Genomic DNA, 23,168 nt, shown 5'->3' with positions numbered 1-23,168 from the left:
GGCCCTTACCCAGGGAAAATCTTGCAGACTGCCCAACCTCAGGGAACGGAGTTCTATACAGTTCAGCTTGAGGCTGCCCTTAGGTGACCTCAGCTCAGGGTCAGGAAGAAACAGAATAAGCAGCATCGCCCACCCCTGAAGGACACTGGCACCATGACACTGCTTCCTGTCCCTCCACTGGTCTCAGCTCCAACCTTCTCCAGCTGATTCCAGAAAGGCTCAGCTTAGCTAGGTTAAAATAACACTCATGATTTTTGTTTACACAGTTGACTTGCTATTTGTGTCTAATTACCACGTACGGAACTCAGCTTTTCGACACTGTGACAAAATAACTGAGAAAGACAACTTTCAAGGAAGAGCTGCTTTGGGTCATGGTTTCAGGCATTTTAGTCCGTGATCACTTGAGTCCATTTCTTTTGGGGCCGAGGATCATGGTGGGAAGCATGTGGCAGACCAGAGATGTTCACCTCCTAGTGACAAGAAGCAGAGAGAAAAAGTAAACATCTGGGGACATCATATATCCTTCAAAGGCAGGCCCCCAGTGACCAACTTCCTTCAGCCAGGCTTCACCTCCAAACACCTCTCAATAGTGCCACCAGCTGGGAACCAAACCAGCCTTTTGGAAGAACATCCAAACCACAATCCCACACTTCAGTACTGTGGATTTTATTATCAAACCTTGCATATATGCATCTGTACTCTTCATACTCAAGTGACAGGGCTGTCTGGTTACAGCTTAAAGCCACCTGGAGGAGCTCTGAGCTGAGGACTTGAATTCCTACAACCACAATTTTTATAAAATAATAAGTCAGATAACATTTGCTGAGCACTGCTGTACGCCAAACACTGAGCCAAGCTCTCTACCTGCCTTAGGTCATTTAATTGTCATAAAAGCCAAAGACACAGGGTCACCATTCCCATTTTAGAGGTAAGGAAGACATGGAGCAGAGGGTCACTTGTAGGAGTTTAAACAGCCATGAAGTGGTGAGGCCAGCCACTACAGCTCCAGAGCGGCACCTGGGAGGGTGGCCCTTCCAGCCAAGGTGCCATGTCTTTTTTTCTATTTTCATCCCTTCTGTCTACTGCCAAATCTGGAACACAACAAATGTCAGTAAGCATTTGCCGAATTAACAAGCTCTTCAAGACCTTCATAAAATGCTGTTAAATAAACATCATATGTTAAAAAAGAAACCCAGGACCTCACACGTTAGGTGACCTACATCCTCATCCCAACAAAATAAAAATAAATCTTCCTTCCCACCCTGAGCTCTCACTGAAAGATGACCTGCATATATATTTCTAATTTGCAAAAAAGAAATTGGAGCTAGGTGCCAGTGGCTCATGCCTGTAATCCTAGCAACTTAGGAGGCAGAGACCAGAAGGATCATGGTTCAAGACCAGCCCAGGCAAATAGTTCACAAGACCCTATCTCGAAAATACCCAACACACACACACACACACACACACACACACACAAGGGCTGGCAGGGTGACTCAAGTGATAGAGTACCTTAGCAAGTGTGAGGCCGAGTTCTTTGGGTTTTGTTTGGATTAGATTTCTTTTCTTTTTCTTTTTGGAGACAGAGGTCACTATGTAGCCCAGGCCAGACTAAAACTTGCCATCCTCCTGCCCTATCTTCTTGAGTGCTACGATTACAGACGTGCAGCACCACACCTGGCGTAAAAGTAGGGTTGTTTGGTTTTTTTTAATTGATATTGTCAACTTGTTCTTCGAAAAGTTTGTACAGATGCAATTGGCAATTAGGAATTAATAAATAGTACATTCCCACCAGCAGCAAGCAGTATTTATTTTTCTGCACTCTCACTAACCCTGGCTATTTCAAGTCTATAAATATTTGCCAATCAGATAGACAAGAAAGACGTGATTGCTGGGATCTGCGTTAAATTCCAAGTGCAGCAGAGCAAGTTTTCACGCACTTACTACTGTTTGCATTTCTGTTTCTCTGAACTGCCTATCCAATCTTTCCCCCTTTTTCTATAAAATTGTGTATATTTTTCTTATTGATTTGTAAATTTTTCTGGCATAACATCTGCAAAGATTTCCCCTGCTTATACATTTGTAATTGAAATCACAAAATTCAGACTGTAAATCTTTTAGCCATGGAGGTCACATTTGTCGTTGCATTAGATTGTAAATGCCTTCAGAACAGGGAGCAAGAACCAACAGTATCAAAGCAGCATGGTTCATGTGGCCTGACGGCCTCATCCTGCATCCTGAGCCCCAGTGTGCACTGCCACCCTCTGGGGAAGAGTTTTGTCTCATACATTACACAGAAGATGAGCTTTGCCTTCCTGGGTCAGACCCTCCATCGATCCAGTCCAGCTTCTCATCTGACAGCTGTGACAAGAAACAAGCTGGAGAGAACCCAATTCCCCTCTCTGACATCTGCTGTGAAGGTGAGGAATTGGTCCCGTGCATCCCCAGGTGAGATCTCTCCTCCATCAGCTCACCTAAGCCCACCCCAAACCTACATGTGTCAGCATGTAGTCCACCCCAGGCCACCATCATGTCATTCTGAGTCAGGGGGACAGAATTAGATGTGGGTAGAGTTCACCCTGCTTCACTTTGAAAACCTATGAATAATAAGTTTAAAATATTAGCACAATGTTCCTTTCATTAGTTACAAAACTTTTTTCAAACTTTTTTTATTGTATGTATGATTACATACAAAAAAATGCATATGTCTGACACCCACGGGTGGCTCACGCCTGTAATCCCAGTTACTCAGGAGGCAGAGATCAGGAGGATCATGGTTGGAAGCCATTCCAGGGAAAATGGTTCTCAAGACCCTATCTCAAAAATACTCATCACAAAAGAGGGCTGGTGGAGAGGCTCAAGCTGTAAAAGTGCCTGCCTAGCAAGTATGAGGCCCTGAGTTCCAAAATACATAAAAACAAATATGCAGTTTAAAGAATCATTTGAAAGGGCAATAGCTATGTCAAGGAAAAACATCAAAGGTCCCCAAACCAACTCTTCCAAAGAGGCAGTGTAAACATTGTCTTTTTTTTTTTTTTTTTGAGACATTCTTCCTATGCAGCCAGGGCTGACTTTGAACTCACAATCCTCCTGACTCAGCCTCCCAAATGCTGAGATTACAGGTATGCACCATCACGCCTCGTTTAATCCTGACTTTTGAGCTAATCGCTTCCTTGAACTCCTCTATATTCAAAATCTACTGATACACACCTAAATTCTATGTAATTTTGGCTGATTTTGAACTTCATAATTCCTACCATCTGTGTTTCTCTTGTGTTGTATTTCTTCCCCTGGACGTTAAGTGTCTATATCTGTCCACCTTTGCTGGAAAATAGTTCTATGTCATTCACCTGCTCTCTTGATAACCTTTCATGATGTGACTCTCCTGCAACATAATTACACATCTAAGTGATGACAGACGCTTGGGTTGTTTCTGTTTTGGAGTTATTACAGGCAGTGCTGCTAGTCTAGTGAGCATGTCCCTCTCCAGGTGTATTCGTTCATTCTAACTTCATTCCAGGTGAAAATTCATTTCTGTGTGGAAATTTGTTTGCCTGTAGACAATACAGCTACCCAGGACTGCTGGCTGAAACAGTGTTCTTTCTCCCATTGAACCATCTTGTCGCTCTAGTACAAGTAAAAATCAATTGACTGTAAACGTTAGGGATCGTTTCTGGATTTTCAACCCCACCCCATTCTTCTATCTGTCGACCCCCATGCAGAACACGCTGTGTTGCTTACCATATTTCAAAGTTTTGAAACTGGGAAATGCAAGCCCTTTAGCTTCTTCTTTCTCAAGATTGTCCTGGCTACACTGGGTCCCTTGCATTTCCATATGAATTTGGGGATCATGTTATAAATTTTTGTAGAAGAGTTAGCAAGGATTTTGATAGTGATTGCATTAAATATATAGATTGCATTTAATATATATAAAGCAACATTAAGGGCTGAGGGTGTAGCTCTGTGGTAGAACACGTGGGAGGCCCTAGTACCATCAAAAAATAAAAAACAAAAGTGATTGGGATTAACAATATTGTCTTTTGTTGTGGTACTGGAGTTTGAACTCATGGTCTCAGGCTTGCTGGGCAGGCGCTCTACCACTTGAGCTACTCCCTAGACCAAATGATACTGTCTTTTCATTCATGAACATAGGATTTTTTTTTCTATTTATTTAGGTCTCTGTCACTTCTTTCAACAATATTTTGTAATTTTCAGATTATGTCTTGCTTTTCTTTTGTTAATTTATTTCTGAGCATTTTATTCTTTCTGGTGCTATTATAAATGGAACTTTTTTCTTCATTTCTCATCGATCTGCAAAGTTTTTGCTTGTTTGTTTTTGTTTTGCTTTTTGTGGGACTGGAGTTTGAACTCAGGGCTTCCCACTTGCAAAGCAAGCAATCTACTGCATGAGCTACACCTCCAGTCTGGTTATTTTAGAGATGGGGTCTTGTGACCTATTTGCCCGGGCTGGCCTCAAACTGCTATCCTCCCAATCTCAGCCTCCCAAGAAGCTAGGATTACAGGCATGAGCCACCAACATCCGGCTGCAAAAGTTCTTATGTTCTAGATTTCTGTCCTTTGTAAATTATAATACACTAACAGAAAACATCTTTTCTGTGGCTTAAGACTCTATAAAGTCCTAATGAGGAGCAGTTTGTAGTGTTTATGTAGCCAAATATATAACCTTTTCCTGACAATAAGGTCTGAAACTTTTTTGTGTCCTGGGGGGCGGGGGGAGTCCTCTTCACTCCAAGATCACTTTGAAATCCTCCTATCTGGGCTGTGGGGTATAACCCAGTGGTAGGATGCTTGTCTAGCAGGCCCCAGGTCCTGGATTTGATCCCCAGCACTGAAAAGAAAAACAAAAAAACTCTAGGGCTGGTAGAGCTGCTCAAGCAGTAAGAGCACCTGCCTAGCAAGCACAAGGCCCTGAGTTCAAACCCCAGTTCCACAAAAAACAAAAACAAAACCCAATAATAGTATCTGTTTTCTCTCTCTTTCATTGTTGGGACTTGCATCCATTTAGATATGTTTTATGTGAATAGTGTTAGACAATACAATCTCTTTCTTACCATGTGGCTACCCACTTATTCTAACCCTATTTATGGAAAAGACCATTCTAGGACTGGCAGAGTGGCTCAAGTGGTAGAGTGCCTGCCTAACAAGCATAAGGCCCTGAGTTCAAACCCCAGTACTGCAAAAAGAAAAGGACCATTCTCGCCCCCGTTATCCTACAGTGCCAAGTGCAGCCCATATCAGGTATCCATAAATGTCTGGGTGTGAATTCAGTTCCAATACTTTATTTCTGCTCCAAAGCACACTGTTTTAATTATTATAGCTTTATAATAACTCTCTGCAACTTATAAAATAACTGTTCCAACCATTTTCCTCTCCATGTGTGTCTTGACTTTTCTGGGCCCTTTATATTTCCATATATATTTTTGAAATTAGTTTATCAAGGTCCACAGGGATTGCATTGAATCTATCGATAAATTTGAATAGAGATGACATTATAGAATATTAAGTGTTCTGATCCACAAGCACAGTTGTTCTGGGAAAATTCAGTGTAAAAGAAAGCAGAAGTTGCCATGAAACCAAAGAAAGAGCTGGACATATCCAGAACTGCAGTGTGCAATTTAGTGGAGACTTGGTGATAGAAGCCTGGTCAAGGGTAGCAGCAAGACAGGTGAATCCCTGCACTTTGGGTCAGAGAAAAGGAGCTTCTGTAGTGATCGCAAGAGTGACCACTACAGATATATGCTAGGCATGGTGGCATACATCTGTAATCCCAGCACTTGGGAGGTAGAGGCAAAAAGATCTCATATTTGAGGCCAGCCTGGACAACATAGCAAGACCCTATCTCAAAAAAAAAAAAATCCACTTACCACTCTAATGGTTTTGTTGATTTATGGTTTGCTGAGAAACTGTGAGGGAAAAAACACCGGTTACTCAGACAATCATGGCAGTTGCAATTCAAGATGGCCAGGTGCCAGTGGCTCATGCCTGTAATCCTAGCTACTTGAGAGACTGAGAACGGGAGGATTGCATTTCGAGGCCAGCCTGTGCAAACAGTTTGAGAGGACCTCTCCACCCCATCTCCAAAGTGACCTGAGCAAGACGGACTGGAAGTATGGCTCAAGCAGTAGAGCACCAGCTTTGCAAGCACGAAGACCTGAATTCAAACTCTAGTTCAACCCCCCAAAAAATTATAAAAACAAAAATCAATTCAAGATAGCTATAGCTGGGTCAAGGTGAATTCTTACAACAGTGTATGTATGTCTCCATTTACTTAGTTTTGCATTAATATTTCACAAAAAAAAGTTTAAATTTTATTTTGGAAAAGGAATTGCACAGATACTTTGTGCTACTTCACTTTCATGTTATCACAAATGGTATTTGAATATTTTTCATTTTGCACTTGTCATTAGACAAATTGCACATGGATAAATAACCGATTTCTTACCAGTCAACTGGCTAAACATTCACGGATGCTAGCTGGTCCATAATTTTCTTTTCTCATACAATCCTTGTCAGACTATGTTATCAAGATTACGACAGCTTCAGAAATAAGTGAGAATGGAAACTCTTTTTTCTGTTTTCTAAAAAGTCTGTGTCAGATCAGAATCACGTTCCTTGAATGTCAAGTTCATCCAGGCCTGGAATTTTGTTCATGGGAAGATTTTTTCATTGCTAATTCAATTTTTGCAATGGTGTAAGACTTTTCATATTTATTCTTTCTTCCAGAAAAAGTTTCCATTTCAAACAACTTCGTTGTATTATCATTTACATACTACAAAATTTACCCACTTCACATGTACAATTCATAACTTTTAGTAAATTTACACAGTGTGCAATCCTGTTTTATGACCTGGATTCAATTTCTTAGGTTATTTTTTCCCAGGAATTTATCCATTACGCCTACAGTTTATGGCATAAATTTAGTTCATAGTAACTTAGTATATCGCAAATTTTTTAAGTCTCTAAATTATGTCTCCTTTTTTACTTCTGAATCTGTTGCACCATTGTTTTTTACCAGTCTCACCAAAGATTTGTCATATATTTTTATTTTGTTTTAAACCTCACAGGCATTATTATTGTTTTATCTAACTGATGCTAACTTCAAGTTTATCCAGATACTGACCACTTATTTCTTTGTGTCTTTATGTGATATCACTCTGTTTCTATTTGAAAGATATCCTTTTAGAATTTGCTTTATTGAGCTTTTGATAATGGTAATCTCCTCCCCCCCACACACACACCAGCTTCCTCCCCCACTCCGTTTATATGAAAAAAAATCTGTTTCATCTTCATTCTTGATGGATAAAGTAAGCTGGGTATGGTGACACATACTTGTAATACCAGCGCTTGGGAGGCCAAGGTAGGAAAATACTGAGCTGCAGGCTGGCCTAGGCTACATAGTTAAACCCTACGCAAAAGAGAGTGGGAGAGGGAGAAGGAGGAGAAGGAGGAAGAGGGTAGGAAGGGAGGGAGGGAATGAAGGACGGGAGAGAGGGAGGGAGGGAGGCAGGAAGGAAGGGAAGGAGGAAGGGAGGGAGGGAAGGAGGGAGGGAGGGAGGAAAAAGACAAGACATATGTAACACGGCAGTGAGTTTCACTGGTGCATTGACAATGCCTTTCTATTTCCTATGGCTTCCATTGCTGGCAGCCATTGGTCACGGGATGGAACGTAGCTCCTGGTCTTTGCCCTTCCTTTGAAAATACCTTTTTCCCTCTGGTTGCTTTTAAGATCTTTTCATTACTTGAGATCTTCTAAGCTTCACTATAAGATCACAGTAGACTTTTTGTATTGAACTAATTTGTGATTCACAGTTTTACATCTGGTTTGTCACTTTTCATCACTTCTAGAAAGTTCTTCACCTTTCTCTTATATTTCTGATGTCCATTTTCCTTCTCTCCTTATGAACATTTTCACTCTGCCTCTTAATTGCTCTTTCTACTCCTCTGTGCTATCTTCAGTCAGGCTTATCGTCAAGGTGGTTAAGTCTCCCTTCACCTGTGTCTATTCTGTCCATGGACCCATGCACTGACCTTTTACTTCTGTTCTTGTGTATTTCACTAACAGAAGCTCTAGTTAGTTCTTTTTCTATTAAATTTGACCTTGTTGTTATTTGTTTTCCCACAGACATATCCAGCTTATCTTTTTAAGTAAATGCATAAGCACAGCTATTGATTGTGTCTGACAGCTCCAACTCCTATTGTAACTCAGTGTCCCAACTGTGTCTCTGTGGGCCTTGTCCTGTTGTTTCTTCTGGCTCTCATCCTTGTTTTGCTCCCCTTTTGAATTTATTCTTTTGTGTGTTGCTAGTGTACTAAAAGGAAGAGGCCTTGGTATGAGGCACTACAGCCCCAGCAACTGCTTGAGGCTCCTAACCCACCAAGATGGAGTAGACCTGGTACAAGTCCCTTCAGAATCCAATTCACCGCCATGAAGATATGGCCCTTTGAGTTTCTGATTATGGCCATAATTCAGATGGTCTCTCCCTGGCACCTTTTCTTCTTAAACCACCAGAAATCACACCATGTTCCAGGTGGAGAAAGAGTGAGACAATAATGTCTGGGTCCCTTCTTTTAATAACATGATATCAAGAAGCCCACTGTCTCTTTAAGCCAAAATGACATGCTATTTCAGTTTCCTTGGGAAATGGCTTATAAGACATCAACAGTATGTAATTCAGGAAATACTTAGGAAGGGTATGCCAAGTGGGGCAGTGGCAGGAATGAGATAGTGAGAAATACAGAAACCAGCCCTTCAAAGTCTACTTAATTTCTTTCCTGGATATAATGGGTAACTTAAAGATTATTTTATTGTTTTTGTTTATAACTGTAAGAGTGAAATAAATCATTGTGTTTCTATTTGCTACTATTCCTCTGGCAGCGCAAAGCCTATTTGGGGACAAAACATGAACAGGCCTGGGTAATTCAATCCTCCAGGTGTGTGTCTTTGTGCATGTGGACATGCGTGTGTGCGCGTGTGTGCGTGCATGTGCGTGTGTGTGTGCATGTGTGTGCATGTGTAAGGCTTTCTATAGGGAACTGACAATCACAGGCCTCTTGTATTATGTGCCCAACACCACACATGTATTTCTTACCCCAAATCTTGGAAGTAGGCATTGCTATCCCCACTTTACAACTGAAGAAACTGAGGCATAAGGACATTTGCTTTCTTGAAGTCATATAGTATGATAGGCAGCTCTTAAATGATTTCCAAAGGTCCCTGCTTCCTTGTGTCATCCCCTCCCTTTTAGTGCCTCATTTCTAATCAATAGGACAAGATGAGTGAGCACTTCTGAGATTAGCTTACAACAGACTGTAGCTTCCATCTCTCTCTCTCTCTCTCTCTCTCTCTCTCTGATGACACAAGCTACCATATTGTCATTGCTTATGGAGTGGACCACATGCAAAAAACTGAAACCCTCAGTCAGTCTGTCCACAAAGAATGAGGTCTGCCCACAGACATGAGAGCAAGTGTAAATCCTCCCCCAGTTGAGCCTCAGAGAAGATTGCATAAAAGAACCCGAGCCAGAGGTCTGGTTCAATTACAGCCAGATTCTTTTTATGGTTGCACTGGAGTTTGAACTCAGGGCTTCACACTTGCAAAGGAGGTGCTCTACTGCTTGAGCCACACCTCCAGCCACATAGCCAGATTTTTGATGTGCAGGTAGTGTGAGATTGTGAAATTATTTTAAGTCATGAAGCAGTGGGGTAATGTGTTACACAACAGTCAATAACCACTACACACCTAATATGAAGCAGTCTGGTATTTGACACATCTGAGACCACACTGTCTTCCTAGACCTGATTATTGAAATAGTTTGGATCTGGAATGTCCTCCAAAGACCCATGTGCTAGACTTGTTTCTCAGCTTGAGGCCTAGTGGGAGGAAGTTAGGTCATGGGGGGTGGGGGTTGTGCTTGAAGGAGTTAATGGAACTCAGCCTCTTCCTGTCTCTCTTTGCTTCCTGCTGCCATGACGCAAGCAGATTCCTCTGCTGTATGCTCCCACTATGATGTGCCTGTTCTTCACACAGGCCAAAAATCAGCAGGTCAAGTGGCCATGAACTGAAACTATGAGCCAAAATAAACCTTTTTGAAAGCGCTGGTGGCTCACAGCTGTAATCCTAGCTACTCGGGAGGCAGAGATCAGCAGGTTCACAAACAGTTTGCAAGATCCTATCTCAAAAACAGTTTGCAAACAGTTTGCAAGATCCTATCTCAAAAGTACCCAACACAAAAAAGGGCTGGCAGACTGGCTCAAGTAACAGAGTGCCTGCCTAGCAAGCACAAGGCCTACCACAAAGAAACAAAACAAAACAAAATACAACAAAATGAACCTTTGCTCCTTATAAGTTGATTAATTCTGGTATATTGTCACAGCAATGCAAAGCTGACTATCACAGTTATTGTTATATGATAACAAATAATTAAGTGACTTTTGAATAGAAATTTTGAGAACAGTCTGGCCAATATAAGTTTAAAAAATTAAAAGCATAATTAGAGTTGGAGGTGTGGCTTAAGCAGTAGACTGCCTGCCCAGTAAGTGTGAAGACCTGAGTTCAAACCCTAGTGCTACCAAAAAAAAAGGTCTAACTAAATTTGTTCTTAAAACTCAATCCAACCTTAAAGCAACTGAGGCCAATAGGAAAAGGGGAACAGGTACTAGAGAAAAGGTTAGATCAAAAAGAATTAACCTAGAAGGTAACACCCACGCACAGGAAATCAATGTGAGTCAATGCCCTGTATAGCTATCCTTATCTCAACCAGCAAAAACCCTTATTCCTTCCTATTATTGCTTATACTCTCTCTACAACAAAATTAGAAATAAGGGCAAAATAGTTTCTGCTGGGTATTGAGGGGGGGGAGAGGGAGGGGGCGGAGTGGGTGGTAAGGGTGGGGGTGGGGGCAGGGGGGAGAAATGAACCAAGCCTTGTATGCACATATGAATAATAAAAGAAAAAAAAAAAACTCAATCCAACTGTCACATTTTACAGTTGAGAAAACTGAGACATTGAGAATTGTCCCAGTGCCCAATAGTAATGTGGGTAGGATCAAGACTAAAACCTAATCTGTTTCCCAGAAGACTGTACACCATTGTCATGTGTGCCTCCCTTACTATTAGAGGTAGAAAAATACCCTCCTAGGTGTTACTTGCCAATGCCGATGTGTTTAGCCTAAGAGCCGCCATCGTTATTTTTTCAATACATTTTTATGAGGCTATATTCATTGTATGGGGGATTCATAGTAACAAGTCCAGTTAGACCTACATTGTGCATTAGTTACATCGCCCCCATCGTCTGTCCCCTCACCTCCTCTGCATCATTATTTTTTAAACAATGGCTACTTGCTGTATGCAGGGGTAGAAAACCAAGGACACTCTGTCCTTGGCAGGTCACAGCGAAGAACAGTTGCTCGGTAAGAGGGACTGCATGGCACTGGGAGGACCGTGGACAATGGGCTGCCTGGATGCTTCACGGAAAGGAAGCAGACCACACCAGGAGACTGCCATGGCCACGTGTAGTACTTAACGAGTGCTCAATTAGGTAATTGATCAGTCAGAGAACTACAGATATTGTGTGGCTAATAGGATGTGGATGGTGGCTCAGAAGCTAAAGGAGAACTTTTCAGGCCCCAAGGCATCCCCAAAGAAGAAAAAAGAGCGCTCCGAAGAATCTAACTTCTCTTTTGTCCTTGAGCGTACTTCACATGCTGTAGTACCGCAAGTGCCCACTGGAAGCCAGCACTTGCTCCATTCAAATCAGCATGCCCACCTTTTTCATTTGAAGACTCCAGGCTGGTGTATATTCTGTCTGCCAAAAGAACTGAATTTCTTAATAGACAACCAAACTGAGTTTCCAATTTCTCTTTATAAAAGATACAAATAATAACCACTATAAGGTTCCAAATTACTCTGAGATAGCCAGTGTTACACAATTCCAACATCCCTCTCCTAAATTTTTAGTTTAGCCTTCTCATAGGGAAATGTTCTAAAATGCTAAAAATTGGAAGGAAAGAAGGAAGGAAGGAAGGAAGGACAGAGAAGGGAAGGAAGGGAGGGAGGGAGGGAGGAGGAAAGTCTTCAGGAAGGATAGTTTTCTGCATATTTTGAAAGACAGGCCTGTGATATTGGGCAGAGCTTCCTGATTGATCCTTGGGCACAGGAGACCCAATGTGCAGGAAGAAACTCTCTAGCTCAAGCCAGCTCAGATCATATCTTCCACCATCTTTTGCTGGGCTGGGGATGGAACCCGGGGCCTCGAAAATGGCAGACGAGCTCTCTACCACTGGGCTACACCCCCAGCCTCATCACATTTTCTTGGCCAATGACAAATGCTTGGTAGTTTGTGTAATAGTGTTTGACACGGCTGCACTGCAGTGTCTATCCACATTCCCGTGCCACACACTGTGGGCAGGAGGCAGCAGGCCAGTTCAAGGCAACTGAAGATGAACTTAATCACTTTGACCAGGCTGCAAACTGACTGTGGTCAGGGACTTTATGTGTTTGTCACTTTTGTCTCTGAGATCACCTCAGAGCTCGTCACACAGCATTGATGATAATGCATTAAAAAAATCTTTCCTTTTTTCCCTTCCCTTCCTTCCTCCCTCCCTCTCTTCCTTCCTTCCTTCCTTCCAAGGTTTTCCTAATTTGTACACAAATACAATGTGAAATTTTGAGTGTGAGAGAAATTGAGTTCACTTTCAGAAAAGTCCATTTGAATCACTGCTCTGAAAATGGGCCATCTACTGCATTTATGCTGTATTTGTGGAGGCAATAAGTCACATATCCAAAGTTAGAAGGGCTCTGCCCATCTCAACTGACAGCATTGCACTTGGCAGTTTACAAGGTTACATGGTTAGCCAGTGGTTAGTCACGATTTAAAACCAGGTTGTCTGGGGCTGGGGGTATGGCTCAAGCAGTAGGGAGCATGCCTATCAAGTGTGAGGCCCTGAGTTCAAAGCCCAGTACTGCCAAAAGACTAGGCTGTCTGTTCCTGCTCCAAGCTCCTCACCAGGATCACCAGGACACCAAGCTGCCTCTGTACAGAGAGAAATGAGATTGTATTTGAGGAGGATTGAACCCATGTTCCTTTTCTGACAGTTTCCTTGAATAATGTATCACTAGAACTAAAAAAAAAATACATAAAAACAAGAAGAGCAAGGCAGCAGGACACTGTTGGCTCACACCTGTAATCCTAAGTACTTATGAGGCTGAGATCAGGAGGATCATGGTTTGAGGCTAGTCCAGGCAAATAGTTTGTAAGACCCCCATCTCTGAAGTAACTAAAGCAAAATGGACTAGAGGTGTGGCTCAAATGGTAGCACGTATGCTCTGTGAGCATTAAGCCCTGAGTTCAAACTCAGTTCCACCTAATGAATAAAAACCATCAATTTTCCAGTCTAGAATCTCAAGAAATAGGCCATGACCTTACAGACATGGTTTAGATACATGGTATATATTTAATACTCATGTTAAGACTTTAACAACTGAGAAAACTCAGATGGCTTAGGAAAAATACTATGCATTCTTCATGCACCTGTTTATGGAAGTCCACTGCAGGACCACGTTGACTGCAGTAAAAATATTGGGCACCAGGTGGCAATGTTGCATTAATATTGACCTTTTCCCATGCACTCCACACATGCTCTAACTTTAATCCCAACCCATGAGGCTAAATGGTCCCCCAATTTATTTTAATTAATAATTCTGAGAAATGAAACAATGATGGAAAGAAAGATAAAGTCACAGCCAGACTCTTCACTTTCAGGTTCTTCTCAGACTCAATTTGATTAGACAGAATCACTCAGCTAAACAGTTAAGTAGGTTCTGTCTGGACTCTGGTCAGTCTCTGCTGTCTGTTCTACTGGGTCATCATAGGTAACACCCAGTCAAGGTCCTATTCCTTAGGAAGACAGAGATGAGGGCAAAGTCTGTTTAGAGGGTAATGAAAAGAGCAATTCATTTGGGGCCAGGTTTCCAGAGCAGAGTCAAAAGCTCTTCCACCTGCTTCTACCATGTTTTCAAAATTACAAAACCAGAAAGGCGGTCAGATGTGGTTTTGGTTTTGTTTTTGTTTTTAGTGGGACTGGGGTTTGAACTTAGGGCTTCTCACTTGCAAAACAGGTGCCCCACACTTGAGACACACCTCCAGTCCACTTTGCTTTATTTTGAAAAGGGTTCTATCGAATGATTTGATCTTTGGATCAGGATTCGGAAAGACCAAAATAGGTAGCCGCAGGGGACTTTATCCAATTAGATGATGTTGAATCTGCAAAAAGTGAAAAAGTCCCCAGGCCAAAGATGTAGCTCAGTGGTAGAGCACTTACCTAGCATGTGTGAGGCCCTGGGTTCAATCCCTAGCACTGCAAAATAAGAAGAAGAAAATGTAAAATCTCCAACCTGGGCCAAATAAGTGAGTGTCCCAATTCTGTGTCCTCCGAGCACATGGGTTGGTGTACGTCTGCTCTGGGCCACACTTTGGCTAAATCTCACAGCAGCCTATGAGGAAGAAGCTCCATTTTTATGGAGGAGAAAAACTGGAGTTAACTGTCTTGGCTAAGGGTGTGTGGGTAGGAAGAGGCAGCTCTGGGATTTGAATACCTCTCCCTGAGAAAGGATGGAAAGTATGTCCTGCTGGCCTTACTGTGCAACCTCTTGGGGTGGAGCAAGTGGGCAATGCACCGAGAGTGGGGTGTTCTGAAAATCAGGAAGTAGACCCACAATAATGTGGTTTCAGTTGGAATTTTTATAAAAGTTATACCCTAAGCTGTGTAACATTGTGATTGGTTTAAAAAGTGCAGGTCTGGACCCACGCTGCCTGGTTTGAGTCTCATTCTGTCACTTATTTGCAGAAGAAACTGAGGCACAGAGAGGAAAAGTAAGTTTTCCAAGGTCCATAGCCAATAAGTGACAGAATGAGACTCAACTGCAGCAAAAAATAATGAGGAAGAGGAGAAGGGGAAGAGAATGAGGAGGAGGAGGAGGAGGAGGAGAGAAGGAGGAGAAGAAAGAAGAAGGAGGAGAAGAAGGAAGAAGAAGCGGAAGAAGAAGGAGGAGGAGGAGGAGAAAGGAGAAAGAAGGAGAAGGAGAAGGAGGAGGAGGAGGAGGAGGAGGAGGAGGAGGAGGAGGAGGAGGAGGAGGAGAAGGAGAAGGAGAAGGAGAAGGAGAAGGAGAAGGAGAAGAAGAAGAAGAAAGGAGACCCAGGTGCCAGTGACTCATACCTGTAACCCTACCTACTCAGAAGGCGGAGATCAGGAGGATTAAGGTTCGAAGCCAGCCCCAGGCAATAGTTTGTGAAACCCTAGCTTGAAAATACCCATCAGAAAAAAGGACTAGTGAAGTGGCTCAAGGTGTAGCCCTGAGTTCAAACCCCAGCACTGCAAAAAAGAAAAGAGAGGAAGTGAGGAGAAAGAGAAGGTCTCTGCTATGCAAAAGATATCAGGTATCAGATATCAGATAAGTTGACAACATCTATGAAGCCATCACATACCCAAATGGTATCTGCAGTCCCCCTCCCCCAACATTTGTGGCCACCCAGCACATTTCAAAGACACTTCCCATGTCCTAGGAGTTTCTTGTCCACCTTGTGAGTTGACCTGTTTCTACCAGTTTCTCTGACACATAGCGCCCGGCCTCTGCCAATCAGATGTCTTTGCTGGACTGGAGCTCAGGCAACTCTGATGGCCTTTGTCTGGGGGCAGGGACAGCAGGGTTGTTGAGAAGGCAGCAGCAGGGCAGTGGTGCCAACTGTAGAGTCTCCTTCATAGTGGCCGTGGCAGGTGTCCTCATCAGACCAGTTTGGCAGTGTGATTTGCATACTGTTTCTGGAAGCTGTCTGGAGCTGGGGCCTCCAGCCCTCCCCATATCCTTGTTAATAAACTTCTTTTCTGCTTAGTCACCCTAAAGTCCATGTCTACTACTTGTAATTAAAACAGCTAGATGACATCCTCACATCTGTTGAGTGGAGGGAAGAAAATAAAATTAAGGGCTGGTGGAGTGGCTCCAGTGGTAGAGCGCCTGCCTAGCAAGCTCAGGGCTCTGAGTTCAAAACCTCAGCACTTCCAAAACAATTAAAATTATAAGGAGTATGAGGCAAAAGTTCACCCATAGGAGCAACCTGGTAGCCATTTATAAGCAACTGAGAGCAGCTTTAGAAAAGCTTAGGAGTAAATGAAGTAGATTATAAGGTTATAAAACAGAAAGCAAGAAGTAAATGTTGAAATCAATCCAGCAATTCATCTTTAATAATGGTTTGAAGGGAATGGGATATTGTTATAATTGGAAAATAAATGAAGTGTGCAAATTATTCTGTGAACAGTTTGGAAATCATTGTTTTAAAAAAATAAAATAAAATTTTCCGTTTTTCCAGTAGGTATTTTTTGTTAGGTTATATATAATTTGTAGGGTTCTGAAAAAAAAAAAAAAACAACAACCAGCAGCTGGGGGGTGTAAGTCAGTGGTAGAGCACTTGCCTAGCATGTGCCAGGCCTTGGGTTTGATCTCCAGCACTGAAACACATGCATGTGTCTGCATACCACACACACACATACCCCCTTTTAAGAGGCACTTGGAATGGCAATGCCAGCTAGAGTTCAAGTGCAAGTGGAGTTCAAGCGGTAGAACTCCTGCTCTAGCAAGTGTGAGGCCCTGAGTTCAAGCCCCAGTACCACCAAATAAAAAATTTAAAAATGCACTTGAAATGATACCAAGTTTTTCATCTGGGTAGTAACTTCAGGCTTTTCAAAGTATCACCCATCTGGATTTTAACAGTCTCTGGCCTGACATAGCCTAAAACAGTGCCAAAATTGCCCCTGAAAGAGCGACTAGCAATGATAGAAGAACTATTTTGTGACTGTTAGAGCTATTAGCATTCTATTTTAGTCACAAGGAGACAAAAACAAAACAAGACATAGGGCATTCTTTGAAAATTCCTTCTTAGGGAGGAATAAAATTCAGGATGGGTGACTTGCAAAATAGGTATCTTGAAGAATGATTGGAAAATCTTAGCATGGATAATTTCATTAGAGGAAGGAAAAAAAATGATAGGTTTGTTACACTTTTTTAAATCATAAAAAACCATAATCATTGATGAGTAATTAAGGACAGGATGAGATCTGCACAATTTAAATGAGAAGTGAGAAATCTGTGTTGTATTGCTATAACAGAATACTTGAGATTGGGTAGTTTAGAAAGAACAGAGATTTATTTCTTACAGTTCTGGAGTCTGGGAAGTTCAAGGTCAAAGAGCCCACATCTGGTGAGGGCCTTTGTGCTGCACCATCCCGTGGTGGAAGGGAAAGAGAGCTCAAAACAAGAAAGCAGGCGGGGGGAGGGGGGAGGTTGAGGGAGTGGGAGGGTAGGAGGGTGGAGAAAAGGGGGTCGGAACTCATCCTTTTATCAGGGTCCCTCTCCTGAGATAACTAACCCACTCCCAAAATAGTGAGGGCAGAGTCCTCATCACCTAAACGTCACCTTGGAGATCCAACCTCTCAACACAGTTGCACTAGGCATTAAGTTTCCAGCATGTGAACTTCAGAGAACATGGGGGCAAAACCAATGCTACAGAAACAAGTGCATGATACACACCAGGATCGGAGGATCGGCTTGCTTCCTCCTCTGCATTGACCCAGAGAGTGACAACTCAGACACACCAATCATGATGGGTTGTGGTCTCCCTGCCTCCCACCTAATCCACCAGTGTCACGGACTAACCCTCTCTCCCACTCCATTGAGCCCACCATGGACACCTGGAGCATGGTGGCGCTCACTGCAGTCAGTACAGAGGGAACCAGGTTGGAGAATGAACACTAGATCCACCTGGGAAAGCCAGCTGGTCTCTAACTCACTAATTTTGACTCTTCAGGGTCTAAGGATTTTGTTCCTTGGGGGTGGAGCCACCTGTTCCAGCCAGGGTAAAAGATCTCAGTTATAGGTGAAAGCATACAAGCAAAGATGAACTTTTCTGTCCTCTTGTCGGGTCAGCCATATGTCTTCCCTGCCTGGTGGGAATGTGGTCTCTTGTCACAAAATGCATAATTCCAGTTATGCCGGGGAAGGGATCAATATTAGCAAGGAAATGGCTTGCTTCCCTTACAGATGTTCTACTTTGACCCAGAGTTCAGCAGCTGCACAGGGAGCCAGCAGGGAGCTGGGGGTATGTGGGGAAAGACAGAAGGGAAAGGTTAGGGGGAGTGCAGGGCCAAACACTGAAGAGTGGGAACCAGACCAAAAAAAAAAATACCCTGGACACCATCTATGGTGGCCTCTGTAGGCCTGAAAGGTGGTGCCATGGGGAAAATGCAGACTTGTCCTGGCCTGTTCTCTGGATTCTGCTTGTCTGTGATCTGCTGGTGATGAGATCTTATCCTCTTCCAACAGAGCTGGAGCACATCTTTCAGATGTCACAGGGCTTAGTGGAGGATAGCTTGGTTTGGTGTGGTTTGTCCCACAAAGTTTCCTGTGTGGGAATCTTGACTGTCAGTATGGCCATGTGACAATTGTTGGAAACCTTTAAGAAATGGGACTTAGTGAAGGTGACTAGGTCATTGGGGGCATAGCCCTGAGAAAGGATTAATGTTGGTCTCATGAAGTGAGTTATATCTAGCAAGAATAAGTTGTAAAAAATCAGGCCTGGCCTCTGCGTCATTCTGGCTTCCTGTCCCGCCATATATCTCTCTCTCACACACACAGTCCTGCCACGATGCCACCACCTAGGTGTGACACAGCCAAGAAGGCCCTTGCCTGAGGCTGAACTGAAATGGCCAAACAATCTTGGACTTTCAGCCTCCCAAACTATGGGATGAATAAACTTCCTTTCTTTATAAAGTAACCAGCCTCGGGTGTTCGGTTAGAATAAGAGAAGGTGGACTAAAATGAAGATCCGTAAACATTTTCCTTGATGTCTTCCTTGCTTTTGTGTTTGGCTCCACCCAACTGACTCCTTACTGACCTGGTTTATCTCCCATCAGGCCTACCATCTCCTGCTGGCCCCAGATCTTCTGAGTGCTCTTCAGGTCAACTGACTGTGTCCACTCTCCTGACCACCCCAGGCTACCACCACCAACCCTCAAGTACAACAGCCTGCATGGGAGACACTTCACTTTGAGTTGGACCCTCCACTTAGGTTGGAAGATGGCTAGAAGTTGCTTGCTTCCCCCAAATAGCCACTGATTCTGGAGTTTCTTAAGTCTAGTTGTAAACGTTTAAGAGAATTACAAAGCTAAGGATATAGAGAAAGGATAAGAAAATTAAAAAGAAAGGAAATCACCGCCTCCCCACCCCATCCTCAAAAAGGGGAGTGATAGCACATCTATTGCAGGAATGCCTCGGGCCCAGACAGAATGGTGACAGATGCCACAGTGTGAGTCACCAAGACTGCAGCTAGAGGGTAAGACACGTGACAGCCTAAAGAGAGGAAAGGACATCTTTGGAAAGGGAAGGTTTACACTGAAAGCAGGTTTAGTTAAAGAGCTAGTACAATGGATTTTTTCTTTTCTGCCTTTAGTGAGATAGGAAGACTAGAGCGTAACATTCCAGGTGGGGCTCAGCTGGAGGCTACTGAGGATGACAGGACGTGTCACACAGGACTGGACAGGATGGTCATGGTGGCTCAAGCCTGTACTCTTTGTCACTCAGGGAGGGGGAGACCTCTACAGGATCATGGTTGAAGACCAGCTTGGGCAAAAAGTCTCTGAGAGCCCATCTCGAGGGGTGGCGTGGTAGGCACCTGTCGTCCCAGGTGTGCATGGAAGCACAAATAAGAACATTTCGGTCCAGGTTGGTCTGAGCATAAAGCAAGATCCTATCTCAAAATTAACTGAAACCAAAGGGCTGGGGCTCAAGTAGTAGAGCACCTGCCTAGCAAGTGTGAAGCCCTGAGTTCAAACCCCAGTACTGACAATAAAGGGGGAAAAAAAATGAGTGGAAAGTCTTACTTTAGGGATCCATTAACCTTAGTTTTTATTCCTTATTATTAGACTTCAGGCTTTTAATTTTTTGGGGGTGGTAAATGATTGAGACAGGGTCTTATCATATAGCTGACGCTGGCCTTGAACTTAAAATCTTCCTACCTCAGCTTCCCAAGTGCTAAGATTATAGATGTGCACCACCACGCCCGTCTAGACATTTATTTATTTATTTTGAGTACTGGGGTTCGAACTCAGGGCCTTGTGTTTACTTAGCAGGTGCTCTACCACTTAAGCCATGCTAGCAGTCCTAGACTTTATTTTTTACCATTATTTTTGGTGGTACTGGGGTTTGAACTCAGGCCTTTGTGCTTGCTAGGCAGGTGCTCTACCAATTGAGCCACTCCTTCTACCCCTAGACTTTATTTTTTTAAAGCAGTTTTAAATTTACAAAAAAAAAAAAAATTGACTAGCAGAGTGGCTCAAGTGGTAAGAGTGCCTGCCTAGCAAGTGTGAAATCCTAAGCTCAAACCCCATTGCTGCCATAATAATAATAATAATAATAATAATAATTGAGCAGAAAATCCAGAGCTTTTAGATTACCCTCCCAACATACACACACACACACAGTTCCTTGTTGGTTTGGTATATTTGTTACAATTATGACCAGTATTGATATACTATTATTAAATGAAGTCATAGTTTATGTTAGGGTTCATTCTTTGTGATTTATAGACATTTTAAAATTTCAAATCTACAATTAGATGTGTCTTTGTAGATGAAAGATTGTAAATAGATGCAATCAACAGATCCTATGCAAATATATAATTCCAAGGAAGTTTGACACTTCCTTACTAGGACACCATAGATATCTAAGAACTAACCAAGTGTCAGGTCTCAGTTCTAGAATGGCTTGGAGCTCTCAAGGACAATAGTTTGGGAAAAAGACAGAACAGAGTCAGCCAATCTTCTCACAATTCACAGGATAAAGCCCTTACATGTTTCCCTTTGTACTTATTGGCAATGAACTGAATACTTAAAATTGTTAAAATGGTCAATTTTACATTATAGTATTTCGTTGCAAGAAAAAATATTTAAAGAAAAATGAGCCAGGGAGCCCAGATACAGAGGTGCAACCCAATCAGTCCTGTGGGACCACAGTGAAGGCAGGAAGCTGGTGAAATGTTTACATAAACGTCTCTGCTTAAAAAACACATTTATGGGCTGGGGTGCTGATTCAGTGGTAGAAGTGATGCCCTGAGTTCAATCCCCCCAGCCCCACAAAATAAAGAAATAAATGACATATTTCTGATGGCTCACATGTTTCTTTAAGCAGAATTTTTGGGCTGGGAGCATGACTCAAGTTATAGAGCACTGCCTAACAAGCACAAGGCCCCAAGTTCAAAACCCCAGTACTACCAAAAAAAAAAAAAAAAAACCCTGAAAAATAAAATAAATAAACACAATTTTGTAAAATTTTTTGGTAATTGCTAGCTAGTCACAAGAAAATGAGTCCACGTGAATGAACCCCTTAGTGTCCCCACCCCTCTCCCAGGACAGGCACATTCAAATCACCCAAGGAGTTTTTTTTTTTTTTCTTTCGCAGTACTGGGGCTTGAACTCAGGACCTACACCTTGAGCCACTCCACCAGCCCTTTCTTGTGAAGGGATTTTTTTCCAGATAGGGTCTTGAGAGCTATTTGCCTGGGCTGGCTTTGAACTGTGATCCTCGTGATCTCTGCCTCCTAAGTAGCTATGATTGCAGGTATGAGCCACCATACCTCTGGGGCTGAGACTGTAGCTCAATGGTAGAGTGCTTGTCTGGCATGTGCAAGACCCTGAGTTTGATCCTAGGCACAAAGAAAACAACCATGGCCTGAGCCCAAACCCCAGAAATTCCCAAGTAAATTGATCTGGGGTGTGGCCAATTTCTTTTGAAAAGCTCCCCAGGTGAGTCTAACCTGCAACCAGCCTTGAGTGGCACTGTTGTCACCTCTGCCTCCGCAGCCAGCTCACCTACAGTGGCACACTTCTCGGGTGCTTGTTGTGCAGCTGGCTGCTCCTGTTCCCAGCATGCCTGGGACAGCCCAGCTGACCCCGGTTCCTGCCCTGAAGGAGTTATAAAGACGCACCTTCTGAGGCAAACAAGACTGTCTTCAAATCAGGTCATAAGCACACCTTGACTCACCCTCATAACTTCCTGGATTCCTGATCTGGTTTATGGCTTGCTGATAACATCCTGGAAGGAGGGCTGGTTTCAGATCTACTGTGACCTAGTCGCCCCTTGGCTGTGACTGGAATTTCCTGTTCTCTGGCTCCTGGATAGCCCAGACCAGTGGTAACTGACTTGGTCTTTGGCTCTGTCACCGTGATCAGTTGCAGTCTTCTGAGTTTTACTTCCTGGAGCTTCCATCTTGCAATTATCACCCCAACCTCGGCCACTGGTGCTGCTTTTAATGGTCACCAGCTTCTATTTTCTCTTATAATAGAGAACAAGATGGCACCATTGAACAAGGAAGAGAGAGATTTGGAACAAATTAGTCCAGGAAAAGGGAGGCTGGTCTTTGCAGGAATTCAATACTACTTACCTTTGCTGTGGTATCTTAGGAACCTGAGGTGTTCAGGTAGACTGTCTAACCCCACAACTCTTTCCAGGTCAATATCATGTTTTCTGCACTCACCATTCTCCAGCCTCCACCTCCTGAGTGCTGGGGTGACAGATATGGAGCCCAAATAGGGAAACAGAATTATTTTTATTTTTGGAGCAAGACAGAGATGTCAGAATCAAATGAACCACATTGAACTATGGAGTGGGGAAAAATTTGTATTGTAACAAGAATTCACCTTTTTTGTGTATGAAAGTGGGGTTTGAACTCAGGGCTTCTCAGCTGCAAAGCAGGCATTCTACCACTTGAGCCACAACTTTGATCCATTTTGCTCTGGTTATTTTGGAGATGGGGTCTCTCAAAGTATTTGTCCAGGCTGGCTTCAAACCTTGATCCTCATGATCTCAGCCTTCCAAGTAGCTAGGATTACAGGCGTGACCACCAGTGCCTGACTCTGAGACTCCCTTCTTTATATCTTGGTGAAACTTTCTCATATTTCTTTGGGAAGTCTTCAATTTCTTTTGGTTTACTTCATAACCATGTCAACTAGCTTGCAATGGAAGAATCGTTTCCTTGTACCATAAGCCTCATTACTAGTTCCAGAAAACTCATTCTCGTGGCTGGCAATTACACAACCTTCAGACAGCAG

General features: G+C 43.0%; 1 long non-coding RNA gene across 1 annotated transcript; it reads right to left on the bottom strand.

Moving 5' to 3' along the window:
• Positions 1 to 253: 253 nt before the first annotated feature.
• On the bottom strand, positions 254 to 22,014 carry LOC141416469 (uncharacterized). The gene is made up of 3 exons (XR_012441192.1): positions 21,875 to 22,014; positions 913 to 1,091; positions 254 to 470 (listed from the first exon to the last, which is right to left on the bottom strand). It is a non-coding gene; the product is annotated as an uncharacterized lncRNA (long non-coding RNA).
• Positions 22,015 to 23,168: the final 1,154 nt, after the last annotated feature.

The sequence above is a fragment of the Castor canadensis genome, chromosome 14 (genome assembly GCF_047511655.1).
Source record: "Castor canadensis chromosome 14, mCasCan1.hap1v2, whole genome shotgun sequence".
Lineage (NCBI taxonomy): Eukaryota > Metazoa > Chordata > Mammalia > Rodentia > Castoridae > Castor > Castor canadensis.
This window is presented reverse-complemented; position numbering and strand designations above follow the sequence as displayed.